Consider the following 26,794-nt stretch of genomic DNA (forward strand, 5'->3'; position numbering starts at 1 on the left):
CAAGGTGTCTCATTCCAGCAATTCCATCCTTTAAACAAGGGTTGAAGCAACAGTGCTGTAGAGTTCTGGAACAAAGGTGACCTACAGTGCAGATTCACAGCTGCTGAGAAGGCAGAAAGTTGGCTGGGAATTCTCTGTCTTCTTCAATTGGTGAGAGATACTACATCCCAGGGACATTTCTCTTCTGGCTTATTGTGCTTGGCTAGATCTAGCCGATTCCAAGAATAATCAATGAAGACCAGGGGTGAATGACAAGGGATTTGGTTGAGAATTAGGAGACAGAATAAAACAGAACAATGTCACAAGATCCATAATGAAAATAATTCAAAGATTCTGTGTGAGATGGAGGGTGAATATTAATGCAAAGAGATGCTGAAGCATTCACAAAGCATCTAACTAAAGTTATGATACGGTGTGATATACTGTAAACAATGGCTGGGATCTACAGTACAGGTCTGCTCACAGAGTGCCACAGATGTACAGGAGTTTGGGGGCCCCTTTCCTACCGCTATCCCTTGCCTTTCTCACCAGCTATTTTTCGTGGTCAGGGGATTTGACATGCAAGGCTACAATGGAATGAAAAACAGTTTCCCTTGCAGAAGCTCTTTGCATGCATCAATGCACAGGTTTTTTTGGTCCCCAGTCAGTAAGACATTGAGGCTGCAATCTTATGCACACTTACTGACAAGTATGTCCCATTTAATGCAGTGAGACTTCCTCCTACATAAACATGATCAGGATTGGGCTGTAAGTCAGACTTCCACTCAAGGAAAAGAAGGAACATCCTCATTAACTAGGTGAGAATAGTGAATCCTATCTTCTGTAACACTGAAAACATCCTTGTAGAGATGAAGAATTCACCATTAGCTTTGACCAGATAACCATAACAGGGCAAAACTGTTAACATTGGATTGGTTATCTCATGTTAAGATTCTTTAAAAGTCCCTAAATGATTTGTTTAGGTCAGCAAAGAAACCCAGCCAGTGCTGGCCTAATATGCAGTGCAATCTATTATTATTAACAGTATTTATATACTGCTTTTCAACTAAAAGTTCGCAAAGCGGTTTACAGAAAAAATCAAATAACAAATGGCTGTTCAGAACTACGCATGTCTGTTCAGAAGTAAACCCTCCGCTCCAACTGACTTCAATGGGATTTACTCCTATGCAAGTTTGTATAAGATTACAGCCTTTGTTTCTCACACTACCCTCCAACCTTAAGATCTTGATATTGTTGCAACATGACAAGAGCCAACTGGGCTCCATGTGCCAAGCATTTGTCCTGAGAGAGAACTATTCATCTGATTTATAGCACTGTTTCTAGTTGGCCTCTCAATATTCCAACCATAATAAAATGAACAATATAATGACCTATGATTCAATTTGTTTTATTCATTAAAATGTTTATATGCTACTTCTTGGTACCTGAAGGGATTCCCAAAGCAGCATACAAGAGTCAAATTAAAAACAACATCAAAATATCATTTTACAGTCAGTTCCCCAGTCAGCCCTGAAAAAAGACCAGAATGAGCTTCTTAACTCTAGGAAGTGCTTCTGGATGGGTTCTTTGTAAGTTGTGGCACCATCAGAATCCGTGGGGGGGGGGGGAAGGTCACAGGACAAGTGAATTCATCATCCTCTACTGCTGCCAGAGTCTTCGAGGAGATGGCATGAACAATGCAGGAATGTGGTAGCAGCTTCTGCACGTGGCTAGAGTTCAATCAAGAACTAAGCAAAGCTTTTAGCAGCTGCAAAACCAACAAACCATTCATAATTTTTCAGTCTGGAGAGTCTCAAACAAGGTCAACAAGGGTTCATGATATTGTGAAGGCATCAGACTGGCTACATGTTCCCTGATAGGCTGGGATCACATAGCCAAGAAGAAGAGACCCAGTTTAGATAAGAAAAATTATGCAGAACTACATTTGCATGGTGAAGAGCTCTTGAACAAGATGAAAAAGATTAGAAGGGCGTGTTCATTGCTTTTTACAACTCTGAAAATCTTGCATTTGTGCTGATAGTGAAGTATGGACACTCTGTAAAGGCCTAGAAGTTGCATGCTGCAAGACTTCAGAAACAGCAAAAACCAATGCTGAGGATGGTGATGGTCATCAGTAGACAAAGTACTGCAGTTCACCCCAAAGAACCACATTCAAATCATACCAGAGTGGTGTAGGAGAGCCAGAGTGGTGTAATGGTTTGGGAGGTGGACTTAGACCTGGAAGATTCAGGTTTGAATCCCTCCTCAGCCATGAAGCTTCCTGGGTGACCTTGGGCCAGTCACTTTCTCTCAACCTCACCTACCTCACAGGGTAGTTTTGAGGACGAAAGGAGGGGAACAGCTGCATACACCACTCTGAGCTCTTTGGAGGCAGGGGGCTATAAAAATGTGAAAAATAAAGACCACAATGATATTAATGCAATGGGTAGCTGTAGCAAGTTCCTGCCTCTCAGCCCAATTCTATGTCTGTCTACTCAGAAGTACAGGCGATTATAGTTAATAGTTAACTTATTCTCTGGATAGGATTGCAGTCTCTGACTCTCAATTTCCCCAACTGTAAAATGGGAATGGGAATGATCTGCCTCAAAGGGTTGTTTTGTGAACCCTTTGAAATGAAAACAGGATGTGAAGGTACTTACAGGTCTGAACGCCAGGACATTTCTAGATCCATATGAGACTTTGCGAATATTAGTAACATTAGTGATCTGAAGCTGGAAGCATCACCTGAATTCTACCATGGAATTGGAAGGAATCCAAGAAATTACCACATTTCATCGGCTCTATGAAGCTTCCCTGCCTCTTACCTATTTAATTCAATTCTGCCTAACCACCCAATCCATTACACCTATCTAATTACTGACCAACAATTAAGGGCTACATTAAGCTAGATCATCAGTTGGCATATCTGTCACACCTATCTCCTAGTTTTCATTAACAAAGATTTGCCCAACAGCCAATCCATAAAATGTACATTACAAAGGAATCCTGATAATAGCACACTATTAGATTCATTAGCATTAAGAAAAGGGAAATCGCATATGGCTCCTGCCTGATAATATTCAATATAAAAAAATCAATTTCACAAGTCGGATGGGATGCATTGAATGAGGCAGAGCACGGAATGACAGAACAGTGAGGCTAAAAATAAATAATGAACAGCATTCGCATTCAAGGAACTGCCTGCATGTGCGATCAGATCATTATGGCCCTCAAACAGCATGCAATGTAGAGAGGGCTTTTGCCATTGTTTGGAAGCCTTATTGTATTAGGAAAAATTCATAGCACAGGGTGAATACAAACAGCCATTTCCAAAGGAGTAACTTATGGATGAGCTAGTTATCTGTGATCCCAGTGGAGCAAATGCTGTCATGCTCCTACTTCCCTGGATACATTCTTCTCACTGCATGGGAAGATGATGGTACAGCCAACTGTCCAAATTGCTGTTTTGAACTGACATCAGGAGGGCTCCTTCTCATAATACTTAAGCTATGAAATTCATGTGATGAGGGTCATTAGTCTAGGTAAATATTTAAAATGAGACCACCTCTTGGAGGGTAGATCTTGACAGTAAAGAACTGTCCGCACTGAGAAACTATTATAGCTCTAGCACTGCTGCCCTGTGCAGCAAGCCTCTAGAGCAGGGGTGTCAAATATAAGGCCCAGGGGCCGGATGCGGGCCATGGAAGCTTTTTATCCGGCCCTCAGGCTCTCAGCTGCTGAGCAGTGTTAAGGAGTTACTGCTTAAAGGGCAGCCCACATGAAAATTGGGTTCTCCCATATCTTGAAATATGATCAAGATTTGCATATTTTCTCTTCTGTCATTTGCAGCTAATTATTATTATATTATTATTTTATTAATTTATACCCCACCTTTTTGCCCAGTGGGCACACAAGGCAGCTTACATTTTAAAAATACAACATTAAAAACAATTTACAATAATTAAAAAATCTAAAAACAAACCCCGTGGATTTTCATATAAAAAGCAAGAACGCCAGCCAGCCTGTCAACAATTAAAAGCTTTTTGAAATAAAAAGGTCTTCAGTCCATGCTGAAACATTAGCAACGAGGGAGCAGTTCTCAGTCCTAAGGGGAGGGTATTCTACACTTCGGGGGCCACCACCGAGAAGGCCCTCTTCCTGGCTGTTGCCCCTCTCACATCTCTTAGTGGCAGCACAGTCAAAAGGGCCCCCCCCCAGATGAACTAAGAGCACGGGCAGGATTGTAGGGAAGGAGGCGGTCCCTCAAATACCCCAGACCCAAGCTGTAAAGGGCTTTAAAAGTCAAAACTAGCACCCTGAATTGGGCCCGGAACAGAACCGGCAGCCAGTGTAGCCGCCGGAGCAGTGGCTCGACAGAGTCAAACCGACGTGCCCCAGCAACCACACAAGCAGCCGTGTTCTGTACTAGTACTAATGAGTTCCTAAGTGAGAAAAAGTGCTTATTTTTTGTTAAGACCTGTTTAATGACATCACTTCCTGCCTAATGACATCACTTCCAGCCCTCAGCAGGCATCCTGAATGCTATTCTGCCCTCTGTATGAAACGAGTTTGACACCCCTGCTCCAGGGCTACAGATTGGAGCCATGTCCCGCCTAGATAAAAAAAGAGATCCTAGGCACAGCAGAGATCCTAGGCCATTCCACCCTCTTGGAATGGCCAGTGGCTGCAGTTATATTGCCAAGTCTGGTGGCTCCCAGGACCGAGTGATGTCATGGAGCTGTGTGGCAACCTCACATCTCCACTGTCATCCCCTCCGTCCCAGTTCATGTGCAACCCTTGCCTCTGAAAATGGCTCTATTTGGAGCTGTATGAAGATGAGAGCAGGCAGGAGGGCCAATTTTCCAGGAAAGTATCAATCCCAAAATTTCAGCCTTGTAGATCTTTCTAACAAGGTTTTCTGCAGGGACTTCAAGTTGCCTTCTCTCTGACATCTCTGATCTCAGGAGTCTAATGGATATAGGAGAAACAGGCAGAGGTTGTTTTAATACACACCAGTAACCAGAAGGCTCTTGCTTTGGATTGCCACAGGTCTCTGTAGTGAGCGCCCTCAAATTCTGATAAACCTGGCCCCTGGTTGTCCAGGTTCAGTCCTACAGCCAGACCAAGGTAGTGTCTTTCATTTAGCAGCTTGGAGATTGAAAGATTCCAACCAGCACCCTAAGGTTACTCTGATCAGGTACTTTCAGCCTCATTAACTTTCCTCAAGGAGTTCACATATTCTCTGCAGCACTGGAGAAATATTGAAGAGATGCTAATTAAAATTCTGCAGCACTTTTGTTTAAAGCTGGCAGCGACTAAGTACAAATTTCTTCAACCTTCTGTCAAATATTTAGAATATGCCATTTTCCAAGAGGCTATAAAACCAAGCCCTGACAAGTTGTCTGTTTTGAAAGACTTGCCAAGTCCCAGAATAGAAGTAAGGACATTTCTGGAATTCACTGATTATTGGAATGTTATAGAAAATTATTCTACTATTTACCAAGAACTATTAACCAAGAATTATTCTACTATTAACCAAGAATGATATCAGCATTCCTGGCCACTTGGCCACAAGGGGCAACACACAGTGAAGGATTGCTTTGAAGAAATGAGGGTCCAATCCTATACTTACCATCCGCAATGGGTCCTTCACTAGCGTGGGCTGCCATAAAGCACTCAGTACCACTTGTAAAAGGCGCTACCACAAATGGAAGGGGATGGGGTGATGATGGAACAGGGTCAAGGGGGGCTAAAAAAGGATGCGGAGGGGAGGGACAGATCGGGTCTGAAAAGGAAGATGGCTTGGTCCCTTCCTGGATCTGATCCCGCTGTGTGGGTCCACACAGACCTGCAGACCAGCTATTTAGCTAGCACAGGTCCAAGTACATAAGAATATAAGAAGAGCCCTGCTGGTGCTGGATCAGGCCAAAGGCCCATCTAGTCCAGCTTCCTGTATCTCACAGTGGCCCACCAAATGCGCCAGGGAGCATACAAGACAACAGACACAACCTGCATCCTGGTGCCCTCCCCTGCATCTGGCAATCAGAGGCAGCCTGCCTCTAAAACTAAGAGCTTGCACGTACCTACTATGACTTGTAACCCGTAATGAACTTCTCCTCCAGAAATTTGTCCAATCCCCTCTTAAAGGCATCCAGGCAAGATGCCATCACTACTTCTTGTGGCAAAGAGTTCCACAAACTAATTACACGCTGGGTAAAGAAATATTTTCTTTTAACTCTCCTAACTCTTCCAACACTCAACTTTCATGGATGTCCCCTGGATCTGGTGTTATGCGAGAGGGAAAAGAGTGTCTCTCTATCCACTTTATCCATCCCCTGCATGATTTTGTATGTCCCAATCATGTCCCCCCTCAGGCGCCTCTTTTCTAGACTGAAGAGGCCCAAACGCTGTAGCTTTTCCTCACAGGGAAGGTGCTCCAGCCCAGTAATCATTTTGGTTGCTCTCTTTTGCACCTTTTCCATCTCCACTATATCCTTTTTGAGATGAGATGACCAGAACTGGACACAATACTCCAAGTGTGGCCTTTCCATCGATTTGTACAGTGGCATTACAATATTAGCTGTCTTATTCTCAATGCCTTTCCTAATGATCCCAAGCATGGAATTAGCCTTCTTCACTGCTGCCACGCATTGGGTTGACACTTTCATCAAGCTGTCCACAAGGACCCCAAGACCTCTCTCCTGGTCTGTCACAGACAGCTCAGAACCCATTAGCCTATATGTAAAGAAGTAGACCTCCCTGGACTGTGCAGGTTTACTCCTGAATAAGGGAGCAATTGTTCTATTACCCAGAGAAGACCTCTGCAACTATCCTCCACTATAGGATGCAGTGATTGTCATTTTGGCACTGCTGCATTGGCGGGGAGGATAGGATTGGGCCGCAATTGAGCACTGGACTGCAACTTATCAAGAAGTCTTTGAAACTATACAAGAAAAGCTAACAGTTTATGACTTGCTACCTGGCATTGCCCACCCATATTAAAATGGATTCTAGTTTGGTGAGCCTAGGGCAGCATTGTATCAAATACAAACAGTTCTAGGTAATTTCCCATATTGTCAGAGGGCTAAGCTGCACTGAGAGGAACTGCCCTCTGCATAAACTCAAGAATGCCCAGCCTTTAAATCTGCTACAACTAGAAAGTTCCTTGACTATGTATGGGATAAAATATGAAGACAACTGGTAATAACACTCTAACTTCCAACTGCAAACCTAGAGGCTACTCCCTCATTAGTGATTGGCCATACCATCAATATATGGTTTTACCTTCAAGTACAAATTGAGCAAGCTAATGCAGATGAACTGTCATGTGGACCCCTTTCAATGAAGAAGATACAAACATTTTCAGGAGAGGTTTTTGGACACAGAGTAAACCCTGACACTAAAGATTGACACAAATCTTTTCTTTCCAATGGGCACTTGCAACATTCCTAATAGTTTACGCCATGCCACAATATTTTTTACTTAGGACTTTACTAGCAGCAAAGTTAAAATGTGACTCAGACACAGATGGAGTTTCTGGTGGCATATGAGTGCATTAGCCCTTCATGTTGCTGATCTTCCTGTTACTTATTTTATAAACATCATTTGGAAAAAAAAATGTCCTTGGTTGCACGCATCCAATCCCATAATGTACATTTAATAGCTCGCCATCTATCATCTATTCTCTTCATTTATTTCCAAGACATATTCTGATTGTTTTGTTTACTGCTTACTGTGTTTATTATGATTTTCATGGAAAATGTGATGTGATACATTTTGTATGAAGGTCACTGCTTAGATAGTCTCCATGGATATACTTTATCCAAGCAGCATTGATTTATAATGAACTCATACCAGCCTCATGCAGAGGGGCCCTTCCTCTTCCAGATGGGGGGCCCATTGTAATCTGACATTAGCAATGCGCTGAATAAATAACATTACCCACTCTAATGCTCTACAATCACTGCAGATGGGAGAAAGGCCACTACGAAGTTGTTCAGGCCTATCATTTCATTCAGAGGTTAATATGTTGTCAATATGCAGGGACACAAATGGCACAAGAGTGGCGTAGTCATAGGTGGTCCCAGATATGGCAATCGCCTCTCTTCCAGCAGCGTAAATATTCATACATACCTCAGGAGTTCTCATTCTATCTCCATTGATCTCAAAACAAAAGCTTGAAGGCATCAGACTTCTCTTGTAGCAGCAAGGCAAAACTGTCACTCTCAAGCATTTATTTTACCTCCACAATAGCCATTTCCAGCCTTGGGGAACCAATGGCAATTTGCTTTTCTTTCATGTAGGACCAGAAAAAAAGGAAGCCCTTCTGTTTACAGTTAGAAAATATCTGTCCCATTAGACCAGCCGAGCACCACAATAATGGGCAAGTCTGGGGACCAAGAAAGGAAAATGGAACATTTCAACCGCAACACATTTTTTGTTAGATGCTACATGGTGAACATCATCCAGGTAACAGACCTGCACACTACCACCAGGGTGGGGGGTCACTACCAACTAGACCCCCCCCAACCAACCACTCATGTTGACCCTAGAAAAGAGCCATACGCCATCTGGGTTCCAGAGCAAGTCATAACAAGAAGATGCTTCCCAGCCTTCTTCCAAAATGGCCTTTGTTATGCACTGCCTCTTTAAAAAGGCAAGCTCAGAAGGCCTCCAGTTGAGGCACAGGCTTTGTGAGATACTGAAGGTCACAGGTTCACTTCTGCAACAGTTCTGTACAATTTGCTCATGGACCTGGACTATCTTGGGTCCATATAGACCAGTAATCAGTGATAGCTCTCAGATAAGTTGCGATCTATCCGAGCTCGGTTTTTCTGCTTTGGGCCTTTCTAGAGATTTATAAGCAATAGATATGTGAGTTATTAGAAGCAGTGTCATGTGCTCTCACACACCTAATAGCCTTCTCTTGTGCAGAAGTGGGGAAGCATCCCTGTTGCTATGATGGTATATTGCCCTAGCCTGTATCTGGACCAGAATGCACCTCCCTTATTTCAGACATGGGACTAATACTCAGCACTCATCAATTTCATGGCACCAGAGAGTGTTTGCTTATCCCTTGGGCAAATATAAGAACATAAGAACAGCCCTGCTGGATCAGGCCAAAGGCCCATCTAGTCCAGCTTCCTGTATTTCACAGCGGCCCACAAAATGCCCCAGGGAGCACACAAGACAACAGACACAGTCTGCATCCCGGTGCCCTCCCCTGCATCTGGTAATCAGAGGCAACCTACCTCTAAAACCAAGAGCTTGCATAAGAACATAAGAACAGCCCCACTGGATCAGGCCATAGGCCCATCTAGTCCAGTTTCCTGTATCTCACAGCGGCCCACCAAATGCCCCAAGGAGCACACCTGATAACAAGAGACCTGCATCCTGGTGCCCTCCCTTGCATTGGAACTCTGACATAACCCATTTCTAAAATCAGGAGGTTGCACATACACATCATGGCTTGTACCCCGTAATGGATTTTTCCTCCAGAAACTTGTCCAATCCCCTTTTAAAGGTGTCCAGGCCAGTCGCCATCACCACATCCTGTGTCAAAGAGTTCCACAGACCAACCACATGCTGAGTAAAGAAATATTTTCTTTTGTCTGTCCTAACCCGCCCAACACTCAATTTTAGTGGATGTCCTCTGGTTCCGGTGTTATGTGAGAGTGTAAAGAGTATCTCCCTATCCATTCTGTCTATCCCCTGCAAAATTTTGTATGTCTCAATCATGTCCCCCCTCAGGCGCCTCTTTTCTAGACTGAAAAGGCCCAAACACCATAGCCTTTCCTCATAAGGAAGGTGCCCCAGCCCTGTAATCATCTTAGTCGCTCTCTTTTGCACCTTTTCCATTTCCACTATGTCTTTTTTGAGATGCGGCAACCAGAACTGGATGCAATACTCCAGGTGAGGCCTTACCATCAATTTGTACAATGGCATTATAATATCAGCCGTTTTGTTCTCAATACCTTTCCTAATGATCCCAAGCATAGAATTGGCCTTCTTCACTGCCGCCACACATTGGGTCGACACTTTCATCGACCTGTCCACCACCACCCCAAGATCTCTCTCCTGATCTGTCACAGACAGCTCAGAACCCATCAGCCTATATCTAAAGTTTTGATTTTTTGCCCCAATGTGCATGACTTTACACTTACTGACACTGAAGCGCATCTGCCATTTTATTGCCCATTCTGCCAGTCTGGAGAGATCCTTCTGGAGCTCCTCACAATCACTCTTGGTCTTCACCACTCGGAAAAGTTTGGTGTTGTCCGCAAACTTTGCAACCTCACTGCTCAACCCTGTCTCCAGGTCATTTATGAAGAGATTGAAAAGCACCGTTCCCAGGACAGATCCTTGGGGCACACCGCTTTTCACCTCTCTCCATTGTGAAAATTGCCCATTGACACCCACTCTCTGCTTCCTGGCCTCCAACCAGTTCTCAATCCACGAGAGGACCTGTCCTCTACTTCCCTGACTGTGGAGTTTTTTTCAGTAGCCTTTGGTGAGGGACCGTGTCGTACGCCTTCTGAAAGTCCAGATATATAATGTCCACGGGTTCTCCCGCATCCACATGCCTGTTGACCTTTTCAAAGAACTCTATAAGGTTTGTGAGGCAAGACTTACCCTTACAGAAGCCATGCTGATTCTCCCTCAGCAAGGCCTGTTCGTCTATGTGTTTTGAGATCCTATCTTTGATGAGGCATTCCACCATCTTACCCGGTATGGATGTTAGGCTGACCGGCCTATAGTTTCCCGGGTCCCCCCTCTTTCCCTTTTTAAAGATAGGCATGACATTTGCTATCCTCCAATCTTCTGGCACCGTGGCCGTTTTGAGGGACATACCTACTTTGACTTGTAGCCCATATGGACTAGCATATTCCTTCTCACCCCCAAGCTGCCACTCACTAGCTTCCTCACACCTTTTATACAGTCACAATGGCTAAGAGGCTCTATGGCACTGGCCTCTGGCTATTTCCACACACACAGGGACCCTGAAGTGTGTTTGTTGTGCTGAAGGAGAAGATAGTAACTGGCTCCAGGTGCTCCTCCTCCATTTCATTGCAGCTGACTTACCTGAGCTTCACTCTTACCTCTGCCCCTAGGAGCTTACAAAGAGCTCACAGTCTCCATTTCTATATGGACAACAAGGAGAAGAATACTACACACAGGTTACAAGGGATAAATGGAACCAGATGCAGTTACACATGCTTAAGATGGATTTACATTACTGGTTTAATCAATATTCTTTGTTTGTTTAAACAGTAAAACTATATATGTAAGGTCCATAGTTGAAAACAACTCTTTTGCTGGAAAAAAAATCTATTTGTCTATAAAGAAATATATTTCTGTTCAGTCATGGAAAACTGTCCAAAAAATAGGCATTTCATAATTAAACATAAATAAGATATAAATTAATATGCTTTTAACCTTTATATCACAGATTGTTTGCCTCAAAAATAAATCCCTTCTGACATATTTGTTCCCTCCAACATTACCTTTAACGTCTGCCGCCAATTTAAGTAGATACATCTCAAGTTCCATTTACTGTTGTATCTTCTCTTCGTTACTCTTTGTCCTCTTATTCGCTTCCTGCATTTTGTTCTTTCTGGAAAGACTTGTGATACTGCTTTAGAGTTAATACAATGAAATTATGATCACTGCTAAGCAAACAGGAATATATCTCTATTCACTAAATGTATGCGCACAGAATTGTTTCATACTCGGGGTGGAGAGAGAGAGACAGAGAGATAGAGCTCTCTCTCTCTCTCTCTCTCTCTCTCTCTCTCTCTCTCTCTGTGTGTGTTGTGTTGTGTATGTAGTGTTTCTCAAACTAGGTGGGTCACAAGCCCATTTCAGGTGGGTCCCCATTCATTTCAATATTTTATTTTTAATATATTAGACTTGTTGCTACTATACTATGTGACTGCTTTTGGGGAAATGTTATAGACCTGTACTTTTAACAAGCTACTATGTATATATTTTTTTAAACAATGACAGTGAATGGGACTTATTCCTGGGTAAGTGTGGGCAGGATTGCAGCCTAGGATTGTTAAAAATTTTCCTGCTTGATGATATCACTTCTGGTTATGACCACTTCTGGTGGGTGATGTCTCATTCTCATTCTAAAAAGACAGTTCTCATTCTAAAAGTGGGTCCCTGTGCTAAATGTGTGAGAACCACCGGTGTATGTACATAAAAAAAATGAATGTATTTTAAATAAGCGGCACTGTCCAACATCCAGATAAACTATCTGGCCAATCCATAGGGAGTTATATGGGGTGCCTCAAGGCAACAGAAAGCTGAGTGAGACATTGGTGCCTGGTGTGTTTGTGGCAGAGACTACCAAAGCAAGTTTCTTTGTTTCTTAAACCAATACAGCCACATATAAAGAAGATGTTTGGGTACCTGCCTTCTCAGTGGGAAGCTGCTTTGAAGTTACAGTGTCACTATAAACTATATAAGAAACAAGACATTAAGCAGGAAGAATCATTGAGGATCCTTCTATGGAATTGTCTAACTACTAGGTCAGGGGTCGGCAACCTTAAACACTCAAAGAGCCATTTGGACCCATTTTCTGGAGGAAAAAAAACCTCAGGAGCCACAAAACCCTTTTGACATCTAAAATGAAGATAACACTGCATATATAGTTTTTTTCACCTTTATGCTCTTATAGGTCCCATTTTAATAATGTAGCCCCCTCTTGTAGCTTTTAGTTAGTTTTGTCATACATTCTTGTCCTGTGTTTTCAGACACCTGGTCCTCTATGGCAGGGGTGCTCAAACTTTCAACTTTAGGGATGTCATCTGTGGGATGACAAGTTGCACCTGCTGAAATTCTCTCTTCTATACACTTGTTAAAGGTCCAACATCCCTAAAGTTGAAAGTTTGAGCACCCCTGCTCTATGGTGTTTTGCCTGATTCCAAGGTCATTCTCTGCCTGGAGAATTAGGCCCACTTTAAGCAAATTAGCTCCCCTTTTTTCCCCCAACAAATGACCCTGGTTCTGCCCTGCAGTCCTGCTGGACCCCACCTCCAGGGTAGCTGACCTGTTCAACCTGCAGAGGTCCTCTCTCTTGCCAGCAGCCTCCCACCACTACAGCAGACCCTGGGTCCTCAGCAGGTCTTGGGCACAGCAGCCACACACCAAACTCCAGTGTCTCCAGCAGTCCATTAGTCACAAAGTCAGTCAGAGCATCCAGGGCAGGGTCCAAAGTCAATAAGCCAAGTCACAGTCCAAGATCAGATTCCAAAGTCAGTCAGTCAAATCAGTCAGAGTATCCAAGTCAAAGTCAATAAGCCCAGTCAGTCAGCCAGTCTCCTCTCCTACCTCCAACCTGCACTCCTTCTACAACCCACACCCCCTTCCTCAGGTGCTCCTTATATCCCTGAGGGCCCTATTGCCTTCAATTGGCTACAGCTGTTCAGCACACTCTGCTGGATGCCCAGGCCTTACCCTTAAAGGGGCCACTGCTGACACCACATGCTACCTCCTCACCAGATCTTCCAGGATTCCAATACATATGGTGGTTATGACATCTGCTTATCTTACATGGATACTAAAGAACTCCCCCCACCTTTCAGAGGCACCCTGCTGGAAGGAAAAAAGGACACAGACTCCAAAGAAGAAGCCAGAGCGGGGGGGGGGGGGGCAACCACAGGCCAGCTTCTGCCCTGCCTGCCTGCCTGCCTGCCTGCCCGCCCGCCCTCAGGCTGCAACCCTCTCCACACTATCCTGGGAGTAAGCCCCATTGGCTACAATGGGACTTCTATGCAGACAAGTTGGTTGGAGCTCTCAGGCTGCAGCCCTCCACACCTTCCTGGGAGGAAGCCCCACTGACTACAATGGGGCTTACTTGTGAGTAGACCTGCACAGGAGGAGGCTGAGGATACAACCCTCCACACCTTCCTGGGAGTAGCCCAGGGACTACATCGGGGCTTACTCTGGAATAGACCTGCATGGGCTCCCACTCACCCGTCCTTGCGCTTGGCCTTGAGCAAGTGCCAAGGCTGCCATCCCAGGCACCCTTTCCTGGAAGTAAGCTTCATCCGCTGTAATGGGGCTTACAACTGAGTAGACACACAGGATGCTGTGGAGGAAAAGCCTCTCCTTGCACTGAGTGGGGACCTGCTCAGGGAAAGGCGGGCTGCAAGGGCTCGCAATGGCTGAGGAGGAAGGCGGCTCAGGATTGGCTGGTGGTCAGCCAGTGAAGGGCCCTGAGCTATTCCAACAGAAAAAGCCAGGAGCCTGCTGGAGAGTTGGGGAAGGGAAAAACAGGGACCTTAAGCCTGCAGAGCGGGCAAAATTGAAAAGGGAAACCAATGCAGGTCAGGTGGGGGTGAAGGGAGAGGAGGGCAGTGAGCTCAGGGGGTGGAAGGAAGCAGCCTGCCCTCCCAACACAGGTGCCTCCTGTCACACTCTTTGCCACTTTCACCTGGAGGAGCCACAGCAGACAGCTGAAAGAGCCGCAGGTTGCCGACCCCTGTACTAGGTGCTTAGGATCAGCATAACAACTAAAGCTCATTGGACATATCAAAGGTCTTTACCTATAAATTGTGGTTTTATTTCTTAATCTGGGGATTTCTTCCCTGCCTTTCTGCCTAATTGAAGGCATATTTGGGTAAGAGAGCATATGCCACAAATAAGTCATATAAATTCATGGGGGATTTAGGGAGGCTTGCCTCTGAGGTGATCAGTTAGATTAAGCTCACTGTACAAATGCCAACCAATCTGACTGTGCAGGGCTCACAAGAGTTTGGAGAGCTTATGCACTTAGAAGCCCCAATCACACTCTACTGCAGGGGTGTCAAAGCTTGTTTCATAGAATGGGCTGAACAGCATTCTTGGCATCTGCTGAGGGTGAGAAGTGACATCATTAAGTGATGTCATGATGGCCAGAAATAAGCGCTTTGTTTTCACCTAGGAACTCAGTTGCAAATGACCGAAGAAAAAATGTGCAAATCTTGATCATATTATCAATATATGGGAGAGCCCAATGATCATGCAGGTTACCACTTCAGCAGTGCCACTTCTGCCAAGGCATCACTTTGCAGCTCAGCAGCTGAGAGGTACTCTGTGAAGCGACACCTTGGTAGAAGCAGTGCTGCTGAAAGGGCAGCCTGCATGATAATTAGGCTTTCCCAGCACCATGGCAGCATTTCTCTCTCTTACCTCTCTTGGTCTGCCCCCTCCCCCATAGTGTTCCTTGCCTGTTGAGGCCTCCTTCTGTCTCTCCCTGCCAGAGCCTCAGCAGAAGTGGCAAGGCTGAAAGGGCAGTGCTGGGAGAGCCCAGTTATCATGTGGGTCAGACTCCTAGCCACCGGGCCTTATGTTTGACATCCCTGGTCTACATTCTACCTGTAGAGGTCGGGCCAGGGCCATCAAGTAAGAGGATGTCATGGTGGGGTCAGAGGACATGCTTCTGTCTCCCCCTTCCATACATTGTCAATGGATAAATACACATCTTCAGAGGACTGTTTGTTGGGGATATTGTAAAGGGCTCCACTATTTTCCCAAATACACCATTTAGTGTTGTGGTGTTTTTTCCCCACCTTAAAAAAAACAACCTGCTTTTGTGCGTAAATCCACACGGTCCAGTCTGTTCTAACTCTATTCCTGAGACCAGGGGTTAATATCAGGAATTGCCATCATGAGAATATTGGTACCAACAAAAATTGCCACCAACATTTTGCCTAAAGCAAAACTTAAAGTGAATTGAGGGTTCCTTTGTTGGTACAACTTCTGAGGAACGTCAAGGGAAGCCAAAACGGTTTTCATGAAACCAGCAAAATTGCTCATGGGGAGTGAAAGGAGAGGAAGGTTCCACACATAAAATTGCTTTGGGATCAGTGTCCCAGTTTAGCAATGTGAAATTCTAATTCAGCTGAACAGTTTGCAGTCCTTCCTGTTTTTATGTTTCATCCATTTGATTAACAGAGTCTCAGGCAATGCAACTAGGGTTTTTGAACTGCATTATTTTAGAGGAAATGCTTATTTTCCAATAGTGGCTTCTGATCAGTTTGTGTAGGGTTGCCAGTTTGTCCAAAATGATTCTGTTCTACTAGCTGTTTCTTTTTTTCTCAGGCAGCAAAGGTTAATCACTGGCCCTCTGGGGGTCTGTTGCTGGACTCCAGCCCTTCACCACAGAGGTCCCAGTACCAGATTGGCAGTTTGTGACATCACCAGGCCACAGGAATATCAGGTTTTTGGATGTATCCAATTTGGAAAACCTGGCTAGTGGGTTAACAGACTTCCCATTTCTGCCAGGGCTTCCCTTTTTAGTTAGTTTCATTTGAGTTTTATGATTGTATTCCATATTCAGCATAAACACCTAATGGGAGGGGAAGGGAAAATTACATGAGTGTAGTAGAACACACAGCCTACTGGAATGAGATCCTAGTCCTATAGACCTTTGCAACGAAAGAAAGAAAGAAAGAAAGAAAGAAAGAAAGAAAGAAAGAAAGAAAGAAAGAAAGAAAGAAAGAAAGAATATAATTCATAATGTTCAATAAGAACCAATCAAGGTTCTTCACACTGTTTCTAAAAATCTATTATAAACTGAAATGCAGTTGTGGACTTTATGTACTAATTGGAAGCCATATATGCTGATTGTATAAGGATCCAATAAATATGATACTTAGAATTGTGTGCTTCACTGAAGTGTTGAGCAATTTGGACTGAACCAAATAGAGTTTCAATGAACTGCACACGTCAGGATAACATTTCCAAGGTGAATGCAAATAAAGCTCAGCTTTGTTGTTCTACATGCAAGTGCTAAATATGAATACGGAAACCTAGGAAAAAAACAGAACACCGCTCCACAAAGCAGCAGCTGTCAGCAGCTTGTTAGCAGTAGGATCTTATCTCTGTGGAGTGCTTTTTTCAGGACAGCATGAAAATAAAGGAGAGCAAGTTTGATATGGAAATAAAAGGCCCAGTTTCAAAACTTCATACTCAGCAGCCGTGAGCAAAGCTTGCTGCCTTGCTTTGCATTACCTCACAGGGTTGTTGTGAGGATAAAGATATATAGTCCCTTCCACACCCTCTAACTCACACTTAGACATCCAGAGGAGTGCTGGTCTTGCTGCCCCTTTGGTGAAGGTCTGCAAGGGACTCTGTGATGCAGCCTCCTCCGCAAGGCACCCTAGTCCATGGGGAGGTGGGAGTCAAGTGGGCCATGTTTGGACATAGCCTCCTCTACTTGCCTGCTCCACCCCAGCGTCAAGAGATGACTTAGGGCGCAATCCCAACCCACTTTCCAGCACTGACATAGGGCAATGCCGAGGTAAGGGAACAAACTTTCCCTTGCTTTAAGGAGACCTCCGTGAGTGCCACCCCACTGCAGGATGCAGTACACGTCCCATTGGCAAGTGCTGGAAAGCTGGTTAGGATTTGGGCCTTAAGTACATAAGAAAAGCCCTGCTGGATCAGGCCCAGGGCCTGTATACAGTTTCCTGTATCTCACAGTGGCCCACCAGATCAGGGAGCACACATGACCACCCAATACTAGCGTCTTGCTGCCACTCCCCTCCATCTGGCATTCTGTTTACCTTCACACCCCCCAATGAAGACACCAGACTGCACTTGAACCACTTTCTAAACTGATGCACTGTAGGCTTAGGTCAGTAGTACTCAAACTTTTCCGGCCAGTGTCTCCCTTGACCCCCGTGGCTGTTGGCCATGACTCCCCATCATGTTCCTGAGGGCTGAAGTGACATCATTAAACAGGAAGTGGCCAGAAATAATAACAACAACAACAACAACAACAACAACAACAACAACAACAACAAACAACAACAACAGGTATTTATATACCGCCTTTCTTGGTCTTTATTCAAGGCTTTATTCAAGGCGGTTTACATAGGCAGGCTTTATTTAAATCCCTTATTAAATAGGAATTTTTACAATTTGAAAGAAGGTTCTTTCTTTCAAGAACCACTACATTCAGGTGTTTCATTCCGATCTGGCTTCACATTCTGGCCTCCATCCTCCCACGCTCAGAGCAGATGGAATAGCTCAGCTTCAGCTTGTCAGCTGCTTCAAGGTCGCACGGTGCCGGTGGCCTCGAACTGGCGACCTTGTGGATGTTATCTTCAGGCAGACAGAGGCTCTACCCTCTAGACCAGACCTCCTGCCCTATATTTATATAATATAAATATAAATATATTTATATTTAATATAAATATTAAATTTATATTAACTATATTAATATTAATTATATTAATCATATCATTAATTAAATGCAGATCTTAAAAATATATTATTAATACACTGCAATATACATGCTTTATAAATGATCAGCTGCTGATCACTGTTGGAGACAGGATGCTGGAGTAGGTAGATTTTGTCTGGTCCAGGAGGACTCATTTTTTAAAACTTTGTAAGCATACCAATAGAATTGTTTTATCAAATGAACTTTGTGAACAGCCAGTCTGACCAACATTACACACACACACACCCCCTGTGGACCCCAATCCAACTAGTCATTTCTCCCATTCTCCTTGGATAAGATTGAACCCTTTATTAATTTAATGAAATTAAATTTTTCCAGCAGCTGGTGGGGAAAGCAAAAATAGACCATGAAAATATATCAGAGCTGATAAGGGTTTGGTTACGAAGCTGATTTGTCTCCTATACTAGGAGATGCACAGCTCAAGCCTATGCATGTCTCCTCAGAAGTAAGTCCCATTAGAGTCAATGGGGCTTACTCCCAGGAAAGTGTGGATAAGATTGGGCTGGCAATCACTTCATCAATGGCTGATAAGTATTCCCTTCAAATAGCAAGATTCATCACTTTAAAAATACAGCCTTTCCTCTTCAGTCAAACAACAAGATTAATAAATCACTTTAAAGACAGTACCCTTTTTCTGTTCCTGGCCAAGTAAAGTGTGTGCTTCTCTCTCCCCTCCCCCTTTGCCAACTGCATGGAAACAATTTTAAGACCCCTGGTGACTGGTAAAATAGGAAGTGTTTTATTTGGGGAGGGGGAGGAAAGCGGGAAGGTTTGGAGATCGAAAGGGGGGAATGGAAGAGGGAGGGGGTTGAAAAGAGAGATTTCACTTTGATGAGAAGTGATCCCAGGCTGGGAACTAGGAACCAACCAGACAAGAATCAGCGAGGGTTAAGGACTGCAAGCTGAGCATGCTCGGTACTTGCCAGATGGAGGTTGGAGTTGAAGAGCGAACACAGAAGGCAGCAGCCTCGGAGTGCAGGGAGAAGAGGGTGGGGCGGCAGCAGCCACTCTCGCAGCTGAGCAACTCCCATTTCTTCTGCTTTAAAAAAAAGCGCAGACAACGGGCAGAAGACGGGCTTGTATTCTGCCCAGTGGTGTGACTGTATCGCTGCAAGAGGACATCCTGCACCTCCCCTTTGAGTTCCTGGCGCCTCCCTAAAGAGCCGCGCTGTACAGTTTAAATAACACTGGTTTAGGTTGTTTTATTCCACATGGACTTTTAACACTCATGCACAGGGATGTTGCTTCACAGCTTGGCATACTATTGTCTCTTTAACAAGACTGCCTCCTCTGTCTGTGTAACCTCCTCTGCTCTGCTGCATAGGTGGCTGTGGAAGTCCCACCTAGCTTGAGCCAATGGATGGGCCTGTCAGCCCTGCTTCCTTCAGGTAAGTTGATTCTAGTGCAGCTCTTGCTGGGGTCCCTGGGTGGCCCTGGGAGAGAGGAGCTGCTGTATCCCTGAGCTGTTTGGGAAAGGGGCTGGCTGCCGTGGGCCCTATGAACACCTTGTGCCACTGGGTCTGACCTCACTGCCACCAGTCCCTCTACCTCCCTCTGGTCTTTCCCGTGCTATGTGAGGCTTTGCACCTCTGTTTTGGTGTGCTGCTCACACCACCAGTCAGCCTGGCATGCTGCTCATGCTGCCAGTCAACCTCTGTTCTGGCATACCGCTTGCATTGCCAGTCAGCCTTTTTTCTCCCAGCTCCGCTCTGCCTTTTAAATGTCTCAACCCCCTCCCCCAATCTGCCAATGAGTATTTGGCTCATTCTGGGCCCTATTAAGCTGCTCTGCCTCCTGTGTCACCCTCTGAGCCTCAGTCTGGCTATCTTCAGTCCATACTGGGTCTCACTGAGGGATTTCTGTGTTGTCTGTCAGATAGGGTGGCCTCCAGAAGCAGCTTCCAGGCCTTGTGCAGACCGGAGTAACAGCACAGGCCGCAAACGCCCCTACACACATAGAGCTCCCTATGCAAAGGGTCTTCCATGCAGCTGGGATTTGTGTGATTGTAAGACCCTATATGCATGAAAGGCTCTGTGTGTGTTCAACTGCACGTGTATAGGATGGGAGTCCTTCAGACCTTCCACTGAATGCATGGAGAAGCCAACAGGTACAACCTGCTCTCCCAACATTCCTCCAGCCAATGCATGATTCAGACAGTGAGAAATTGTAACCTGACCTAAGCCCCTGTGAAATGGCTGGAATTGTGTGGAGCTGCAATCTTATCACCTGTCTGCAACTTCACACACAAAAGATTACCATGACAAAGAAATCATCTCGAGACAGCCTCACCACTTCAGCTGTTCATTATCTGAACCTGCTTGGAGTCGTCTAGCTGTGTCCTTCGGTTTTCCTCGCAATTTTTCATCTACCTATACAAATGTACTGTGGCATTGTGCGTTCCTGAGCTATTAAAACGGAGAAAGAATTCATTTGAAAAAATAGAATCAGTAGGAGAAAAGCAGGCTAGACTAAGGCATTCTGGATGTGGAGAGTTGCCAGAGGCAATTAGCAGGCAGCATGAATCTTCCCCGCTTGCTGACCGCCCGTGTGAAAATGGTGCTTCTTGTCCTGTGGGTTACAGAATGGCAGTTTAGCCTGTCAAGCCATGCTGAAGTTTGCTGATTGAAGGGGCTTGGACTGAGCTATTACAAAAACTACATTTAAGAAAACACTCTTAATCCCTGTTTTATGAGGCACTCATGGAAAAGGCAGCTCATTTCTTTGTAGGGAAGTAGCAGCATCAGCAGTTAGCACACAAAAGCACATTTGCAACCTCCGGTTTGAACAAAGTCAAATTGGAAGTAGCGAATAAAGGTGTTTATGAACTCCTGAGACCCTTGGTAAATATCTCAGGCTTTTACCAGAACTGAAATAAAAACACAATGAGCTATTGATTTTTAGACTTTTTTGCTTCAGGTTTTGTTTTGCTTTTAGTTTTTCACCCTGCAACAATGTAATTTGCGTTCACAGTAATTGAGAACTGATGTATTTGATTGAGGTTGGCAGAAGCACGCCGAGACTCAGAAAGAATCACAAAGACTCCTTACACCAGGCTGTTTGTCCCTTGGCCCATTGTGCAGGCTCTATGAACAAGATCACACTCTTAACATGTTCATAAATTACATTTGATATGCCCCCATTAGCTTGGATTGGCTTGTGCATTAAGACAGTAGTAGTCATTGGACCCATTAAATCAATAATAGGCATGCTTCTGGAAGTGCAAACATTTGATTGGTTGCAGTAAATCATCTAAATGTTTATGTCATGGTGACTCTCCTTCAAAAGGTGCCTATGGCTTCACATGTTGAGAGGAAAAGGGCACAATCCTATGCATGTCTACGTGTTCAATGGGGCTCACTCCCAGGAAAATATGGATAGGATTGCAGCCAAATAGTTGTCCATCAACAGCAGGTTACTTTCAGTGAGACAGATGCTGAATTTGTCACAACACTGATGTGACCAAGTATGGCTGTGAGCATATTCTTCTTATGTCCTACAAGATGCATACACACTGAGCTATGGTATGTGTGCATGTGTATGTGAGAGATTGATATGCATAGCTAGTGCAGGCATACATAACACACATTTCTAGATAGATGATCTGAGATGGTGGTAGCATCCTTCTCCAACTCTATTTTATAATGTTGTCACTTATCTCAGGTAGTAGGACAAGTGTAAAAGTAGTGCTTGAAATTAGAACTTCCCACTCAACCTTAGCCAAATACCAGGTGAGTTCACTCTGACTTGTCAATCAACTTTAGTGGCACTGAAGTAGCTTGAGATTTAACCTTTTATCATCGTCCTTAACAACTTTATGACAAGCAGAAATTCAACATGTTTAGCTTTCTCCATCAGTGCCAGGAAAACTTTCATGCGCTGAATTTTCTGTCTGTGATACATATATAAAGGGCACTAACACAGTAGTTTTGGGGGCACGCTATTGGCTCAACCTCCTACCATCATACTGGAACCTACTACCATCATTAGACCTTAGAAGCCGGTGACTTTTAGTTGGCTATGTTTGGCTTTGAGTCAGGGCAGAAACACCCAAAAGGGAAGTACAGACAGTGGGTGTTGTCTCCCCAGTTGTCTCCCCTACTATAAAAACCCACATTAGATGGGGGTGAATAAATTCCCATTGCAGATTTTATTATTGTAATAATTACTAGCCAATTTCAGCCCACACCATCTTATGTTCTCTCTTTTTTTTGGGGGGGGGGGGTGAGAGACACATGGTCAATCACTATTTCTGAAAACAAAAACACAACCAAAACACACAACCAAGTAAATATCATAAAAATACAAATACCATCCATCACACATGCCCCTATTTCATGGATGTACTGTGTCTGCTAACCCAGGGCCCAATCCTATCCAATTTACCAGTGCCGGTGCAGCCGTGCCAATGGGGCATGCACTGCTTCCTGTGGTGATGAGGCAGTCATGGAGGCCTCCTCATTATGCATTAACAGAATGCATAATGGAATGCATTAATGGAATGCAGTTCCGTTATCTCGGGGCTGCATTGTGGTTGCACTGGTGCTGGAAAGCTGGATAGGATTGGGCCCCTAGTGATTTTCAAACTTTTTCATCTCATGGCACACTGGCAAGGCACTAGAATCACCAAGGCACACCACCAGTTTCTTGACAATTGACAAGGCACACTGCGCTGCCAGTGGGGGGCTCACATTCCCCTTGGCCCTACTAATAAATGACCCTGTCCCAAATTCCCACAGCACACCTGGGGACCATTCACGGCACACCAATGTGCCACGGCACAGTGGTTGAAAATGGCTGTGCTAACCTCTTACACGTATCTTTTTTGGTTGTTTTTCTTCTGCAATAAATCATGGAACCATGCATCCCTGCTACAATGAGGCAAAGTAATGGGACAAACCCATGCTGCAGATTTGTGCAATTGAACAGGGGAAAAAAATAGCAAAACCAACCAACCAAAACGGCCCTCAGAACAGAGAAAAATGGGCCACAGTAAGCTTTTCTGCCAGGTGAAATGGCTAAGCTATTGACTAGTTCAGCTTGCATACACCCGTCAAGATAACAGAGTAAAAAGCTAATTCAGAATTTCTGACCTCACATAATTTTGCATCAAGAATAACTTGATACTCCTATGTATGCTTCCAAGTTTTATTGACTTCCAAGTAATTCTCCACAGGATTGCAGCCACTGTGGGATTCAAGCAGTGCAATAAGGCAAATACAAATGTTTTATTTTTATTTACAGCTCTAGCTCATCACTAATGTATTGTTGATCTTTTCGATTGCTTAGCAAATGCCGTGCAATTGTATCTCTCATCCTGAAGTAACCTTGTCAGGCAGACCCTTTAATATTCTTGTTTCACTGGTGTAAAACTGAGAGCCGGGATAGCAACTTGCTCAAGGCCATGAGAGTCTAGTTAAAAGATGATTTGATTCAGAAAGACTATGAAACTATGTTTTTATATACAACAACTGCTCCAAGAATATTGCATGCCAAAGACTGGAAAGTTCCAGAGATACCCATACTGGAAGAGTGGTGGTTAAAGGTTTTGGATTTGGCAGAAATGGACAAACTTACAAATCTTCTTAAATACAAGTCAGTAAAATCTTTTATGGACAATTGGAAACCATTCATGAACTTTCTGTGCATTGAGGGGAAAGTGGACCAAGTGATCTATGATGAGTAGATAGGAGTTAACTTCTATGCTTTTTTATTTTTCTATGTGTGTGGAAAACGTATTCTATAATAGGTGTAGATTGTTTAAGAATTGATAATTTTTTGCATGATTTTGTAGTAGAACAAAGAAATGTAGTTCGAGATCTCGACATTTGCCACACGTTTTTTAAATTTGTGTGTGTGTGTGTGATTTTAATAAAACTAAAATTTTTTTTAAAAAGAGAGTCTAGTTAAAAGTTTATGAGAGTTCTGAGGTGACCTGAAATTTGAACCCAGATCTCAAGCATACAACTGCAATACTCCTTCCATTCATATCAACAGGTTCATTTTTCAAACAAGAGTCCCTTGTTTCCCCATGAGTTCCCAAGGTTGTTCTTTGTTATTGATATGTTAACAATAAGCCATGATAATTCAAATTAATGGCAGACTTTTGATCCTGTTCTAATTCTGTAAATTTGGGGGGGGGGCAGCTCATAGTTTTAAAAAAGCACTTATTTTGCAGATAAAACAAACAAACAAGAAAGCAGAACCTGTCTACTACACAGCCATGAAATTGACTCAGTGCTCATAACTTTAAAACTATTGGATTGATTTCCTTCAAACCCGACACGTGGTAATGTGCACTGTGGTGAAACTAATAACTCGCTTGAGAGGCAGCAAAGCTACAGCCAAAGAGTCAATCTGTTTTATTCAGGGAAATGCTCTCTCTTAAGGTTAATTTCTATGTCACGGCTATAACTCTTAATGTAATCACCTCTCTTATTGATTAGCAATTTCCAGCCTTTGCTCCAATAGCCTTTCCCAGGACTTTTTGTCCCTGTATACGGGAGCGTTTCACACCTCCCAGGTTATCACTGGAGGCAGTGAATCCTTACATTGCTATGAGTTCAAGCATTTGTTCACAACCAAGGCTTTGGGGAAGATGGGGCCAGCTCTAAAATCTTCAGTAGCTAGGCTGAGGCTGGGGTGTATTGCTCCCCCTCTGCACTGGAGTAACAGTTTTCTGCCATCTCAGCAGCAGTGGACAGTGCCTACCTTTTGGTGCTCTGAAAACGGCAAATGTACCCTCCCCCCCCTTGGTCCCATATAGCTCCAAATTGAGCTGTTTCCGGGGCCAGAGTTGCACATGCACATTGGAGGGGGTGTCTACGCAGGCATGGAGGTGATGTGATGACATGGGGAGTATCAACGCATCACCTGGCCCCAAGTTCCCACCCCCCCAGCTATGCTGCTGGATGTCCCTAATATGTGGAAACGAAGTGGGAATGATTACCACTGACCGAGTAGCAAGTTACATGGAAATGCTACCCCTCTCCCCACCAATGAAGAGATGCGCAAGTCCCAAGTGCATGTGGACTCATACACCTCAGAAAGAGAAAAGGTGGAGAAAAGGTGCAGTTTATTTATTTAAAAGATTGCTACCTTTCAGTCTCCTGATTATCAGCCCAATCCTATCTAAATTCCTAAGCAGCAATGCAGTGGCAGGAGGGCAGCTACCACTATATCATGCAAGGAATTTTCAACTGCTGGAAGTCTCCTTGGTAAGGGACATTTGTCCCCTTGCCACAGTAGTTGCTCTGGGTCAACGTGGACCTGCACCAGCTTGATCTTTGGCACAAGTTTGTGTTGACCCAGGAAGGTGAATTGGGCCCAGAAAGGGGGTCAGGATTTGGCATGCACTGCCACTGATCTGCCCCTTCCCAGACCTGATCTGCCCTCCACACCAATTAGTTACATTGACAGGGGAGGGGATAGGATTGGACCATAAGGTATGGAAGATGCAAAGTTATCTTCACAGCCAATAGACATGGACTTCTTAGCGTTCTGGAATTACACAGAGTATTGGCTGCAGTTAAAGTGTGGAGATGACCTGGAGTAGCTACTATTAAAACTACTTTATGGTACTGTGGGGAGGAATGGGGGAGAACAGATATTTCCAGGAAACTTAAAAAAAAAAAAAAGTAGCATCAAAATTCATCAGAACACATGGCAGGAGGGATGCAAGCTTGCTGCAATTTAGCTGAAATATTTTCCTAAGGCAAAGTGCTTGACCTGAATTTTTTTCCCCTATGAAAAGATGGATGTTTTGAATAGTCTGGTGTGAATAAAACCACATTGGCCTGAATCGCTCTTTCTGGGTGTCCACAATGGATGAGAGTTAATGCTTGTGCAAATTTTGTATGAGCTGCCTGCAGATAAATATAACCAAAAGACTTGCAAATAAGATGATGAATGAAACTGCAAGAAAGCAAACTGACTGAGTTTTTTTTCTTTTTTCTTTTTGTCTTGGCAAGATGACTGGCTATCCATTTTGATAGCCTGTGTCAGAGTTTCAAGGGATGTGAGTTGCAAAGTAATGACAGGAATTACGGTGCTATAATTACAGCCATGGCAAATGGGTTGTGAAATAAAAGACGTTTGATAGGAAGACCCTCCAGATGGGATTCAGTGGGCTATGTTTTTGTTTCTATTGCAATGCCTTCATTGCTTAAACTGGAGTGTTATTAGCATAATTCTGATCTGACACCAGAGCAATCTATTCAACTCCCCTCAGGTTGTTGCCAGAACCATCAATCTGGTGAGCTCTGCTGCATTTTGATAACTGAAGAGACCAACTGTGATTGACACCAGATCGGGAAGAACCAGTGCACAATTCAGAGTAGTGACCCTTAGTCCATCTCTACACTCTGACCATTTCCAAATTTGTGGTTCAACATAAATAATAATAGAGATTCTCAGATTCTCGAATATGAGACAATTCTCTTCCTGAACAATTTCATACCATTGAACTTCTCATCTCTTATCTGTTGCACTAATGGAGCCCCTGACATGCTTTTGGTCTTATGTTTTCTTGGTTCAATTTTATCTTACATTCCAATCCTAAGCAGTAGCCCAGCTACAGGG

The sequence above is a fragment of the Tiliqua scincoides genome, chromosome 3, assembly GCF_035046505.1.
Source record: "Tiliqua scincoides isolate rTilSci1 chromosome 3, rTilSci1.hap2, whole genome shotgun sequence".
Taxonomy (NCBI): Eukaryota; Metazoa; Chordata; class Lepidosauria; order Squamata; family Scincidae; genus Tiliqua; species Tiliqua scincoides.